The sequence below is a fragment of the Schistocerca cancellata genome, chromosome 7, assembly GCF_023864275.1.
Source record: "Schistocerca cancellata isolate TAMUIC-IGC-003103 chromosome 7, iqSchCanc2.1, whole genome shotgun sequence".
In the NCBI taxonomy this organism is placed as follows: Eukaryota; Metazoa; Arthropoda; class Insecta; order Orthoptera; family Acrididae; genus Schistocerca; species Schistocerca cancellata.
Genome location: NC_064632.1, coordinates 597,047,325 through 597,061,525, shown reverse-complemented (window position 1 = coordinate 597,061,525; position 14,201 = coordinate 597,047,325). Strand labels below are relative to the sequence as shown.

General features: G+C 42.6%; 1 protein-coding gene across 2 annotated transcripts in view; it reads right to left on the bottom strand.

The window, feature by feature from the left end:
• The window catches only part of LOC126092114 (titin-like), a 511,816-nt gene that overhangs the window by 403,413 nt on the left and 94,202 nt on the right, over positions 1-14,201 (bottom strand). The gene's annotated exons all lie outside the window — the stretch shown is intronic.

The window sequence follows — 14,201 nt, the reverse complement described above, 5'->3', positions numbered from 1 at the left end:
ACGTCGTCGAACTGTTCGTGCAGATGGTTGTTGTCTTGCAAACGTCCCCATCTGTTGACTGAGGGATCGAGCCGTGGCTGCACGATCCGTTACAGCCATGCGGATAAGATGCCTGTCATCTCGACTGCTAGTGATACGAGGCCGTTGGGATCCAGCACGGCGTTCCGTATTACCCTCCTGAACCCATCGATTCCATATTCTGCTAACAGTCATTGGATCTCGACCAACGCGAGCAGCAATGTCGCGATACGATAAACCGCAATCGCGATAGACTACAATCCGACCTTTATCAAAGTCGGAAAGGTGATGGTACGCATGGTGCCATCACAACAGCGTTTCACACTGCTGTTTGTGTATGAGACATCGGTTGGAAACTTTCCTCATGTCAGCACGTTGTAGGTGTTCAAATCAAATGTGTGTCAAACCTTATGGGACTTAACTGCTAAGGTCATCAGTCCCTAAGCTTACACACTACTTAACCTAAATTATCCTAAGGACAAAAACACACACACACCCATGCCCGAGGGAGGACTCGAACCTCCACCCCACAGTTGTAGGTGTCGCTACCGACGCCAACCTTGTGTGAATGCTCTGAAAAGCTAATCATTTGCATATCACAGCATCTTCTTCCTGTCGGTTAAATTTCGCGTCTGTAGCACGTCATCTTTGTGGTGTAGTAGTTTTAATGGCCAGTAGTGTACAAAGAGGTTACCACCTCTAGCGTGACTCTGAGCATTTGACCGAGTGAGATGGTACAGTTGTTAGCATTCAGGAGGACGTCGATTGAAATCCATATCAGTCCATCCACATTTAGGTTTCCTGTGTTTCCTTCAGCTGACCAGGCTATTATGGTATGGTTGCCTTTGGAAGGGCATCACTGATTCCCTTCACTATCGCTGAACCAATCTGAGCTTGTGTTCTGTATCCAGTAACCTCGGTATCGACAGGACACTAAATCCTAATATTTCTTTTTTTTTTCCTTCTGTTCATCTGCAATGGGTCCTGGTTTCGGTGCCTGCACACCAGGTCGACACACACCTGGCCGACTGCTGGGAATGGTCAGACATCCATCACACGCACCTCTCACCTGGCAGTACATCTTCCATCTGGGAGGCCGCACCAAGCGCTAGGACTTCGCTGAAGGAACGCTGACCTCCTTAGCATACTCGCACTGCCGTGAGCCATCATGCCGCCGCCTGCTTTTGTGAGGTAGCAACTGCGGCCTGGAGGACAAACGCACACCATCTGCTCGCCGGCATCGATCTCCGTATGATTGTCTTACTCCATAGAGAATGCCGTTGTTAACTGAGCTCTTCTTATTCCACAACTGCCGGAGAGCTGGGAGTACACAACAGATCCTCCTCCTCATGCCGTCCTAAGTCGACCATCCTAGATTTTCCTACAGTCCACAACCCTCACACTATTAAAAAACCCTTCCTCCTGCTTACGCCATCTTGAGACTACCATCCTGGTATTTACTTGTGTCCACAGCCTTGACACTAACAAAACAGGCATAAGAAGAAGAATCAAATTAAATATTAGATATAATAATTGTGGACACTGACACCATTCATGGATACATACAGTTCTCATAACACACATGCATCCTAAACGGAAGAATTTAGAGTAAAACTGAATACCAGTTACTTTTTATTGTATTTAGTACACAGTTCCCTGATATATTCAACAGACATAAGAAGAACACCGCTATATGGTATGTTGATAATTACAGTTTTATTTGAAATACAGATTGACACAAGTTATAAAGCACATTGCTCTTCTGAATGCTTTATGCTCTTTAATCTAGTTGGAAACAGAAAGCCAAATGAGTGCAGCTGTGTAATCACTACGGAACTAACAACACATATCTGAAATACGTTTAATCCATTTTACTATTTAGTGATTATTTATTAACTGTAAAGAAGTTTCCCATTATTGGGTTGTTGACTTCCGCTTCTTATTCGCCTTTTCTATCGAAGTATTTTGCAATTTCCCTTGAAAGGATGGCAGTATCTTAACTATAGTTCTAAATATGAAATATCACTTCTCTCTATTGTGACAATGTTCTCCACGAACCTCTAGTTGGCTTTTAACTCTGAACCATATAGACAGTTGGAATAGTATAGAACACTACAAAATGTTCCTCGGCTTAGATCCATTTGTACACATTACAGTTAAATCACAATATTGCTTTGTGAGATTATTAAACATGGTCAACCAAGTAGGATTTTTTATTTTTTGTGAGCTAGCGGCCATGCCGGCAGTCACCTTCAGTAATGATCTTTAGCCATCATGTTGACCTTACGTAATAATATAAGGTAATGTTGCTTGAAAGCCTAGAGATTTTGTAGATGTCATAGATTTAGCAAATCTTGATTCACATAATGGTGCTTCAGTATCGGCGAAACTGCCGGAGTTCAACAAGAAACGAAACTAGAAAATGTTCTACACCCTGAGAAACCGTTGAATAATGTGACTCAACTCACCGTCGCCACTGCACAAGCTGGTGTTAGGCGGCGATTACGTAGCACATGGGGCCAGACATACTGTCTTAACGAGGGCAAAAGTGGCAAATGGCCACAGGATTGTTTGATTTACGGCAGAGTATCACGGAAACAACAAACAATTTTAAGAAACTTCCTGGCAGATTAAAACTGTGTGCCCGACCGAGACTCGAACTCGGGACCTTTGCCTTTCGCGGGCAAGTGCTCTACCATCTGAGCTACCGAAGCACGACTCACACCCGGTACTCACAGCTTTACTTCTGCCAGTATCTCGTCTCCTACCTTCCAAACTTTGCAGAAGTTCTCCTGTGGACCTTGCAGAACTAGCACTCCTGAAAGAATGGATAATTCGGAGACATGGCTTAGTCACAGCCTGGGGGATGTTTCCAGACTGAGAAGTTTCATATCAGCGCACACTCTGCTGCAGAGTGAAAATCTCAGTCTGGAAACAATTTTAACTTGCATAGGTCTGAAGAAAGGGTGAAAGATTACACTAATTAAGGCGTACACAGAGGAATTTAATCAGTCATTCTCCCACCGCTCCAAATGCGACTGAAATGGGAAAGAAAGCTAATACGTGGTACAAACGAAAGAACCGTGTGTGACGTCTTTAACCTTGGTTCGCGAGTGATGATGTAGACGCAGAACCATGTGTCATTTCTTCGAATCAGGTTTTCTTGCTGTTACGTAAATTGTGAACTTGTTGTCAAGACTGGCTGAAATAGATATTTCAATGAACTTTAAACTACAGGATCTAATAGTTTCCCACGTCCTTAAGCTGAAGCGTTCAATTATGATCATTGTATTGGTCTGAAGTGTAAATGCTAGGTATGTGTATCTCAAATAGTTTTCAAGGATTTCGAAACTAAATACTATACCTCCATTGTCTGTTGCGGTAACACAAAGCACGATATAAATTATTAACAGAAATATAGTCTAGACGAAACTCTAAGGAAATTTCAAAACTTGTACTTCAAGTCAATTTTTTGATTGTGTTGAGTTTCAATGGTAGTAGATAAGGCGTTGTGATAACAAAAATTAGGAATACTAAAGTCATCTCTGTCTACGGTTGTTAACGCAGCATAAGGTATTTAATTGTTCGTCGTTTGATTTTGATACCGTCTCAAAAACTACTTACATCAATTTAGTTTATTAAAAAGGTAATCTAGGTAAGTTTTAAAAGTGTTGCATATTTAAACAGCAACTTTAAAACAGTTTTATTAGTATTTGGTATACGTATTAGCATTTTAAGGACTCTTGTTTTCTCGCATACTTTAATGTTATGGGCAAAAGAAGTTATCTTTCAGCTAGAACTCCTACTGTTGCAAACGTCTTACTACGCGTAAAGCAGTATTCACAGACAGTAAAATAGTTAAAAGTCTATAAATTTCACAAAAATGAGTAAGCCGCAAAGTCAGACATTATTATTCTCTTCGACTAGGAGGATATAGACGAAGAGCAAACTGAGTCGAAGAGATGAATCAGAACTCACTCAAACTGCCGAAGCCGGCAGGAGTTCCAATAGTCGTGATTTTAATTACCTTCAGGAACAATATGAAGTACTCAGTCGTACCTGGAATACAGTCAAAAAATTCGTTGCTGCAGGTGTTGAGTGTCACCAACCAACCTGCATGACATCTGCAGCAGGTAAGAAGAGACCGGGTTGTGCTGATGGCCTTAAAGAGCAATTTGTGAGTGACTGTATCGAGGTAAAGGAATCCCCACTGGAGCCTCTGTAAATTCCCTAATGTATAGATTTTTCAAAATATACAATTGGCCTTCGCGAATCGCCATTAACAACAGATGTGATTTCCAGCATCCATTCAAGTTACGGTCGAAAATCTGAAATATTTTTGTTCTCATTACCAAACACCTTTTTCTCCTGCCACAGGTTTGCTTTTCATATGAGTGGGTGTTCCTCATAATCGAACAAAGTAGCCAACGTTCGAGAGGGGCCAAAGACGAGTTTATATTCTTATTTGTAACTCAAGTCATAAAACATTTTCTTTGTCATTTGTGGCTCAAATCATGAAACACCCACCTTCTGTTATAAAGAAGGACATCGTTTTCATATCCTATATGGATAATTTCTGTATTGTCGACCGTTCACTAAGTGCTGAAGTTCCTGTTTCATAAGGCCGTACTATTGCTCGTTTTATACCACGAAGACATCTACACCGGCTCGCCAAAATATTATGAGCACCTGGTTAATAACTTGTTGGTCCGTCTTGGGAACGAAATACATTAGCAATTCCGGAATCTACAGTTTGTTGGTAGGGTTTTCGACGAATGTCACAACAGGTATCTATACACAAGTCCTTAAGCAGCAGGCCGCTGATTTGTGTACGCGGTGGCAGTGCACGATAGCGACCCACGAGTTTCATTGGATTCACATCAAGCAAATTTCATGGCGAACACATCGACGTGAGTACACTATCATGCTCCTTAAGCAACTGTAGCACCGTCTGGGTTCCAGACACCGACAATTGTCCTGCCGGATGATGCCGTCGCCGGTGAGGACATAACGCACGAAAGGGTGCAGGAGGTCCGCAGCTGTCAGCGTGTTTTCGATTACGGCCACAGGTCCCGTGCGAGCGCAGGAGGACGTCTCACGTAGCACAACACTGCTCCCGCCAGCCTGCCTCCTAGGCGCGCCGCACGTTTCGAGCCTCTGCCGGTCCCGATGACGGCTTATGTGGAGACGATCGTCGACCTGGCGTAACAAAAACCTGATACACCCGACGGGGCGACACATTTCCATTGATCCACTGCCCAATCTCGAATATCCCATGACCACCGCAATCCTAACTGACGATGTCGTTGGGCCGACATGTGAACACGTAGACGTCGCCTGCTGCGGACAACCACGTCCAACGACGAACGACGAACGGTGCGCTGCGAAACATTCGTGCCTGCACCGGCATGGTGCTCCTTCGGTAGAGACGCCAAGGGTCGCTACCTGTCCTGCTTTACGGAGCATTTAGCCTAAAAATACCACGTCCTGCCAACAGTCGTGAACGGCCAAAAACTTAGCGCCCTGTGGTGGTTTCACTCTAGTTCTATAGATGTTCTATAGTTGCTCACGGCAGTAGCACGTGAACATTCGACCAGCTATGCCGTTTCCGAGTTACTCGTTCACAGGATCTGCGTAATACCAGTATTACCTTTGTCAAAGTCGCTTGTGTCGGTGGGTTTCCCCACTTGCGGTCCGTGTCGTCGCTAGAATGATACTCCATCCGTCTTTGATCCACTTATATACACTACTGGCCATTAGAACTACTACACCACAAGGATGACGTGCTACAGACGCAAAATCTAACCGTTAGGAAGAAGATGCTGTGATATGCAAATGATTAGCTTTCCATAGCATTCACACAAGGTTGGCGCCGGTGGCGACACCTACTACGTGCTGACATGAGGAAAGTTTCCAACCGGTTTCTCATACACAAACAGCAGTTGACCGGCGTTGCCTGCTGAAACGTTGTTGTGATGCCTCGTGCAAGGCGGAGAAATGCGTACCATCACGTTTCCGTTTCTGATAAAAATCGGATTGTAGCCGAGCGCGATACTGCTGCTCGCGTTGCTCGAGATCCAATGACTGTTAGCAGAATATGGAATCGGTGGGTTCAGCAGGGTAATACGGAACGCCGTGCTGGATCCCAGCGGCATCTTATCCGCATGGCTGTAACGGATCATGCAGCCACGTCTCGATCCCTGAGTCAACAGATGGGGACGTTTGCAAGACAATAACCATCTGCATGAAAAATTCGACGATGTTTGCAACAGCATGGATTACCAGCTCGGAGACCATGGCTGCGGTTACCCTTGACGCTGCATCACAGACAGGAGAGCCTGCGATGGTGTACTCGACGACGAACCTGGGTGCACGAATGGCAAAACGTCATTTTTTCGGATGAATCCAGGTTCTGTTTACAGCATCATGGTGGTCGCAACTGTGTTTGGCGACATCGCGGTGAACGTACATTCGAAGCGTGTATTCGTCATCGCCATACTGCCGTATCACCCGGCGTGGTGGTATGGGGTGCCATTGGTTACACGTCTCGGTCACCTCTTGTTCGCATTGACGGCACTTTGAACAGTGGACGTTACATTTCAGATGTGTTACGACCCGTGGCTCTACCCTTCATTCGATCCCTGCGAAACCCTACATTTCAGCAGGATAATGCACGACCGCATGTTGCAGGTCCTGTACGGGCCTTTCTGGATACAGAAAATGTTCGACTGCTGCCCTGGCCAGCACATGCTCCAGATCTGTCACCAATTGAAAACGTCTGGTCAATGGTGGCCGAGCAACTGGCTCGTCACAATACGCCAGTCACTACTCTTGATGAACTGTGGTATCGTGGTGAAGCTGCATGGGCAGCTGTACCTGTGCACGCCATCCAAGCTCTGTTTGACTCAATGCCCTGACGTATCAAGGCCTTTATTACGGCCAGAGGTGGTTGATCTGGGTACTGATTTCTCAGGATCTATGCACCCAAATTGCGTGAAAATATAATCACATGTCAGTTCTAGTATAATATATTTGTACAATGGATACCCGTTTCCCATCTGCATTTCTTCTTAGTGTAGCAGTTTTAATGGCCAGTAGTGTACATACTTCCCTTACTGCGTCACGTCCCCGCAAACGTCATCAGCCGACATTCAACCTCGTGGTGGACAGTGGTCGTAATGTTTCGGCTCATCAGTGTCAGTAGGATATAGGAATATTTTAGTTATAGTTCCGAGTTATGCAAACAGTAGCCTACATAAATTTGTGAAGGCGTACAACAGATAATTCTGATCAATTTTTGTGGAATAAGAATTTCTCTGTGAACGTACACTCAACCCTAAAACACTATTCTATATGAAATAGTAGAGACGAAACAGGAGAAGCACTAAACCTCTCACACTTCCGTATAAATAAAAATGTACTTGTAGGGGATTCAGTAGTATTCAATTCCTGTACAAGATCGTGATAGCTGAGCATTAAAGAAAACTCGTCAGTTTCCTCAGTCGTCCTCTTACTCCTTTATGATAAAAATATTTTGCTTATAAAAATCCTCAGAAAGAAGTCTGCCCTCTGTCTGACATCGCTGTTGACAGCGGCTGTTCTTCACAAACTTCAGGACTGTCTTGCTCGATATGCTACTCGGTATATAATTTACATCATACTCCACATCTCTTTCAATGATACCTGTATTATCTTCAAATAGTTTCATAGTTTTAATGATGTCCCACATTTAGTGGGAGATCATTGACGGATATCAATAATTGCAGTGGACCAGGGACTGCCTGATTTAAACTATACACATTACAAAAATAGATGTGTGTGTATTTGTGTATTCCGCACCTCCTCATAAACCACTGCACCAATTTCAACCAAACTAGGGAACATATCCTTCACTATCAGGCAATAATCGCTGTGGGGGTAAGGACCGCCTGCCTGACATAGGGCTGGGGATATGGCGTCATAAACACTGAGACACGTAAAAAACGGCCACACGGTGCGTGGCGTTTAAATTTATTATTACAAATCCGCTGGCACGATTCTGATAAAATTTCGTAACGAAATAGCTCGAGCTCTTAGGAAGATCTCAGGCTACTTTAGAAAGTTTCTACTAGATGTTATTTATTGATTTGAATACTATTACCTTAATTAGGAAACATTTACTCGTTAAAGAAGCTATTTACTCTTTGACTTTTGAACTTTGTCACATTTGTGAAAATGCTTTTTTTAGTCGTTATGTTCTGCGTAGTACAATTCATTGTAATGAATCTTCAGTGTATTTCAGTCGATACTTGCACACTATTTCTAGCATAATGTGCATGTAGCATAGTGTATAGCTACTACTTTGCACCCTACCAGGTATCTGACAATGAGAGCACTTAGTAACTTGCAATAAACGTTTTACGTAATTTCAAACCTTCACAAAATTTTCCTCTGTGACAACCCACAGAATGATGAACGGAAAACTGTGTATCACTTACTACATTTTCGCTGTTCGTGCAGTAAAACTGGTGCATCAGGCATGAATTCATGATGTTCAAATTTATTACTTCTTTGTTACGTACTCTATTCTCAATGCATGTGCCAGACAGCATCCACTTATACCACTGAGTGTATCTACAACATTATTCATATGGAGAGGAAAGGAGGAGACTGAAAGGGTGGCTAAGGAGACAGAAAGGGTGAGAGGGGAAAGGTGATGGACATAGAAAGGAAAGAAGAAATGTACAGAGAGAGAGATGAGGCAAACAAAGAGAGGAGGGAGTAGCAGCGGCACAGAGAGAGAGGGGTGGGAGGAGATTGAAGGAGAGAGAGGGAAGTTAGAGATGGACATTGACAAGAGGAAGTAGCAGGGCGAGAGAGAGAGCAGAATATGGGAGATGGAAAAAGAGTGAGAGAAGGATGAGATGGACAAATCGAGGAGGGAATAGCACAGGGCTAGGGAGAGGGGTGCGAGGGGATGGACAGAGAGAGGGGAAGAAAGAGATAGACAATGATGGGAGGGAACAGCAGAGGGACAGAGAAAAAGGTGAGAGGGGTGGCCAGATAGAGAAGGGGGGGAGGAAAAGATGGAGAAAGAGAGAAGGGGATAGCACAGGGAAAGAGTGAGAGGCGGTTGGGGATGGTCAGAGTGAGGGGGAAGTAGGAGATGGACAAAGTGAGAAGGGAACAGCAGAGGGACGAGTGATGGGCAGGAGAGGATGGAGAGAGTGGGAAGGAATAGATTGAGAAAGAGAAGTGAGAGCATTAGAGTAACAGAGAGAAGAGAGGGAGGGGTTGGACAGAGAGGGAGAAGGAAGGGAAGAATTGAAATAAATACATAAGCGTGCTATGTTGGGTAGTTGGCTAGTTAATAATGAAATATTAAGGTAATTATGGAGAAATCATAACATTTCAAACAGCAGAAATGTGTGCGAACTTGAACAGATGGTACACTTCCATAATGAAGTTATTCGTATCAAATCATTCACATGATTTGTTAGGTAACTTTTAGTTGTTCATGACCCTATCTGTAATAATAGTAATAGTAATAATAATAATAATAATAATAATAATAATAATAAACCCCATGGAGGCCCGGGAAAAGAATAGGCCTCCGGTCTGTTCTGCCAGTCGTAAAAGGCGATGAAAAGAACAAACCACTAATAGGGCTAACCCCCCTTTTAATGTGATTACTTGGTTCAGGACAGAACTAAAGAAGCCTCGGACAAGCGCCGTCATGGTCGGGGACGACGCTTGAACCCTATGCCCGTCCACAATGGTAACGACACAACAAAATAAATGAAAATACAACTATGGAAGAGTTACAACTACTGGTTTATATAGGAGCACTCACTACACTAAATATACACACTAGGCAGAGATCAGAACAAACCAACACACAGAAGAAACCCACAAAACCAGCATGGCAACACAGGCTACAGATCAGAATAGAAAAACTGAGAAAAGACATCGGACAGCTAACACAATTTATAAGAAATGAAATATCAGACAAAAAACGAAAAAGGTTAGCTAAAATCTCACAACAAGAAGCAATAGAGCAATTAGACGAAAAAAAGCTGAAATTACAAGCATTGGCCAAATGACTTAGAAGATACAAAAAAAGTGAAAATAGAAGGAAACAAAACCAAACATTCAACACAAACCAAAAGAGATTTTACCAAACAATAGATAAAACACACATTAAAATAGACAATCCACCAAAATATAACAGACATGGAACACTTCTGGAGCAACATATGGTCAAACCCGGTACAACATAACAGGCATGCACGGTGGACACAAGCAGAAACAGACACATACAAGATTATACCACAAATGCCTGAAGTGATAATTTTACAACATGAAGTCACCCGAGCAATTAATTCTACACACAATTGGAAAGCCTCTGGAAATGATAAAATAGCAAATTACTGGCTAAAGAAGATCACCTCAACACATTCACATCTAACTAAATTATTTAACAGTTACATTGCAGACCCATACACATTCCCTGATACACTTGCACATGGAATAACCTATCTGAAACCTAAAGATCAAGCAGAGACAGCAAACCCAGCTAAATATCGCCCCATAACATGCCTACCAACAATCTACAAAATATTAACTCCAGTCATTACACAGAAATTAATGACACATACAACACAGAACAAAATTATAAATGAAGAAGAAAAAGGCTGCTGCAAAGGAGCACGAGGATGTAAAGAGCAACTGATAATAGATACAGAGGTGACATATCAAGCTAAAACTAAACAAAGGTCCCTACACTACGCATACATTGATTACCAAAAAGCCTTTGATAGTGTACCCCACTCATGGTTACTACAGATATTGGAAATATACAAAGTAGATCCTAAATTGATACAGTTTCTAAACATAGTAATGAAAAACTGGAAAACCACACTTAATATCCAAACAAATTCAGATAACATCACATCACAGTCAATACAGATTAAGCGTGGAATATACCAAGGAGACTCATTAGGTCCTTTCTGGTTCTGTCTTGCTCTGAACCCACTATCCAACATGCTAAATAATACAAATTATGGATACAATATTACTGGAACATACCCACACAAAATCACACATTTACATGGATGATCTAAAACTACTGGCAGCAACAAATCAACAACTCAACCAATTACTAAAGATAACAGAAGTATTCAGCAATGATATAATGATGGCTTTTGGAACAGACAAATGTAAGAAAAATAGCATAGTCAAGGGAAAAAAACACTAAACAAGAAGATTACATATTGGATAACCACAGCGACTGCATAGAAGCGTTGGAAAAAACAGATGCCTATAAATATCTAGGACACAGACAAAAAATAGGAATACATAATACAAACATTAAAGAAGAACTAAAAGAAAAATATAGACACAGACTGACAAAAATACTGAAAACAGAATTGACAGCAAGAAACAAGACAAAAACTATAAAGCCCGCATCTCGTGGTCGTGCCGTAGCGTTCTCGCTTCCCACGCCCGGGTTCCCGGGTTCGATTCCCGGCGGGGTCAGGGATTTTCTCTGCCTCGTGATGGCTGGGTGTTGTGTGCTGTCCTTAGGCTAGTTAGGTTTAAGTAGTTCTAAGTTCTAGGGGACTTATGACCACAGCAGTTGAGTCCCATAGTGCTCAGAGCCATTTGAGCCAAAAGCTATAAATACTTATGCTATATCAATATTGACCTACTCATTTGGAGTAGTGAAATGGAGTAACACAGACCTAGAAGCACTCAATACACTTACACGTTCACACTGCCACGAATACAGAATACATCACATACATTCAGCAACTGAAAGATTCACATTAAGCAGAAATTAAGGAAGAAGAGGATTTATCGACACAAAAAACCTACATTATCGACAGGTAGATAATTTAAGAAAATTCTTTCTAGAACGAGCAGAAACTAGCAAAATACACAAAGCAATCACTCATATAAATACATCGGCTACACCACTGCAATTTCATAACCACTTCTACAACCCTTTAGATCACATAACATCAACAGATATGAAGAAAGTAAATTGGAAAAAGAAAACACTACATGGCATGCATCAGTATCAACTAACACAGCCACACATCGATCAAGACACATCCCACACATGGCTAAGAAAAGGCAATATATACAGTGAGACTGAAAGATTCATGATTGCAATACAGGATCAAACAATAAACACCAAATATTACAGTAAGCATATTATTAAAGATCCCAATACCACAACAGATAAATGCAGACTTTGCAAACAACAAATAGAAACAGTAGATCGCATCACAAGCGGATGTACAATACTAGCAAATACAGAATACACCAGGAGACATGACAATGTAGCAAAAATAACACGTCAACAGCTTGCCTTACAACATAAACTTATAAAACAACACGTTCCCACATACAAGTATGCACCACAAAATGTATTGGAGAATGATGAATACAAATTATACTGGAACAGAACCATTATAACAGATAAAACAACACCACATAACAAACCTGACATCATACTCACCAATAAAAAGAAGAAATTAACACAACTAATCGAAATATCCATACCCAATACAACAAATATACAGAAGAAAACAGGAGAAAAAATTGAAAAATACATCCAACTGGCTGAGGAAGTCAAAAACATGTGGCGTTAGGATAAAGTTGACATCATACCAATTATACTATCAACTACAGGAGTCATACCACACAATATCCACCAGTACATCAACGCAATACATCTACATCCTAACTTATACAGGGTGTTACAAAAAGGTACGGCCAAACTTTCAGGAAACATTCTTCACACACAAAGAAAGAAAATATGTGGACATGTGTCTGGAAACGCTTACTTTCCATGTTAGAGCTCATTTCATTACTTCTCTTCAAATCACATTAATCATGGAATGTAAGCACACAGCAACAGAACGTACCAGCGTGACTTCAAACACTTTGTTACAGGAAATGTTCAAAATGTCCTCCGTTAGCGAGGATACATGCATCCACCCTTCGTCGCATGGAATCCCTGATGCGCTGATGCAGCCCTGGAGAATGGCGTATTGTATTACAGCCGTCCACAATACGAGCACGAAGAGTCTCTACGTTTGGTACCCGGGTTGCGTGGGCAAGAGGTTGTTGAGAAGCGTACGAACACTTCGACTGAAATGTGCAGGAGCTCTATCCTGCATGAAGCACATGTTGTGTCCTACTTGTAAAGGCACATGTTCTATCAGCACAGGTAGAGTATCCCGTATGAAATCATGATAACGTGCTCCATTGAGCGTAGGTGGAAGAACATCACCAACAATGCCTGCCCAAACGTTCACAGAAAATCAGTGTTGATGACATGATTGCACAATTGCGTGCGGAATCTCGTCAGCCCACACATGTTGATTGTGAAAATTTACAATTTGATCACGTTGGAATGAAGCCTCATCCGTAAGAGAACATTTGCACTGAAATGAGGATTGACACATTGTCGGATGAACCATTCGCAGAAGTGTGCCGGTGGAGGCCAGTCAGCTGCTGATAGTGCCTGCACACGCTGTACATGGTACGGAAACAACTGGTGCTCCCGTAACACTCTCCTTACAGTGACGTGGTCAACGTTACCTTGTACAGCAGCAACTTCTCTAACGCTGACATTAGGGTTATCGTCAACTGCACGAAGAATTGCCTCGTCCATTGCAGGTGTCCTCGTCGTTCTAGCTCTTCCCCAGTCGCGAGTCATAGGCTGGAATGTTCCGTGCTCCCTAAGACGCCGATCAATTGCTTCGAACGTCTTCCTGTCGGGACACCTTTGTTCTGGAAATCTGTCTCGATACAAACGTACCGCGCCACGGCTATTGCCCCGTGCTAATCCATACATCAAATGGGCATCTGTCAACTCCGCATTTGTAAACATTGCACTGATTGCAAAACCACGTTCGTGATGAACACTAACCTGTTGATGCTACGTACTGATGTGCTTGATGCTAGTACTGTAGAGCAATGAGTCGCATGTCAACACAAGCACCGAGCCGGCCGAAGTGGCCGTGCGGTTAAAGGCGCTGCAGTCTGGAACCGCAAGACCGCTACGGTCGCAGGTTCGAATCCTGCCTCGGGCATGGATGTTTGTGGTGTCCTTAGGTTAGTTAGGTTTAACTAGTTCTAAGTTCTAGGGGACTAATGACCTCAGCAGTTGAGTCCCATAGTGCTCAGAG